The 1,064-nt window shown below is 29.2% G+C and overlaps 1 non-coding gene across 1 annotated transcript; it reads right to left on the bottom strand.

Moving 5' to 3' along the window:
- Nucleotides 1–360: 360 nt before the first annotated feature.
- On the bottom strand, nucleotides 361–433 carry TRNAF-GAA (transfer RNA phenylalanine (anticodon GAA)). Its single transcript has one exon. It is a non-coding gene; the product is annotated as a tRNA-Phe (tRNA).
- Between the last annotated feature and the right edge of the window lie 631 nt (nucleotides 434–1,064).

Genomic DNA, 1,064 nt, shown 5'->3' with positions numbered 1-1,064 from the left:
ATTAAAAAGAAAAACTTATTACAATTTTTTTCTAATAAAATTCTTCATAAATACTATAAAAATTAAATATATAACATAATACTTTTGACTACTTTAATTTTAAAAATTAATTTCCATGTAAATTTTACTGATAAAATTAAAATTGGTTTTCTAAAAACATGATAAAATTAAAATTGGATCTAATTATAAAAACAGTTTTTAATGTTGTGTAAATTATAATGAAATTGAAATGGGGCTCATGGGCTGGAAGCGACCATTATCCTGGCCCAGAACCGTAATTCGTCCTCGAGTTTTATGGGCCATGGCTACCCCTACGACGTCGTATGAATAAAATCTGTTGGTTAAAAACAAAAATAAAAATGCGGTGAGCGTGGATCGAACACGCGACCTTCAGATCTTCAGTCTGACGCTCTCCCAACTGAGCTATCCCCGCCACTTGTTGTCCGTTTGTTCTTAACCCTAAATTAACTTAATTCATTGTTTTTGGGTAACCTTCGTATTTCCTTTTCCTACATCTTATACCATTTTTGAAAACATATCCGCTTAGTAATTTCTATTTGATATGTTTAATAACTATTTTTGTTTTATCTTTCTTTTTTAAGAAATGAAAACATAATAAGTTCACAAAATAATATATATATATATATATATTTATATAAGTTTTTTTATATTGTCTATTTTATTTGAATTTTCAACTAGGAAGGTAGTTACAAAATCAAGTCCAAAATTCTTACTAACCCTTTGTCTTTTATTTCTTCTATGCTCTAATTCATGCGTGCTATCAGATGTAGGACAAGGGTATTCAGACATTTGATCGATGCTTGAAGTACTAGCAATTTGATTATGAAGTGAATTATCTACTAATTGATTAATAGTTTTAGTCATGACAAAAACATGCTAAAAAAACACAACTCTATATTCACACAATGAATTATCACCTCAACACATAAACCTATATGTAGCACTATTATTAGCATAATCGATAAAAATGCAGTCAAAAGTTTTAGAACGAACCATGAATTTCTTGAATTCTGGATATGCTACCTTGGCTAAGCACCCCCCAC

Source organism: Benincasa hispida, chromosome 11, assembly GCF_027475165.1.
Source record: "Benincasa hispida cultivar pf3 chromosome 11, pf3_genome.v1.1, whole genome shotgun sequence".
In the NCBI taxonomy this organism is placed as follows: Eukaryota; Viridiplantae; Streptophyta; class Magnoliopsida; order Cucurbitales; family Cucurbitaceae; genus Benincasa; species Benincasa hispida.
The sequence above is the reverse complement of the archived record's forward strand: the minus strand, read 5'-3'. Positions and strand labels throughout refer to the sequence as shown.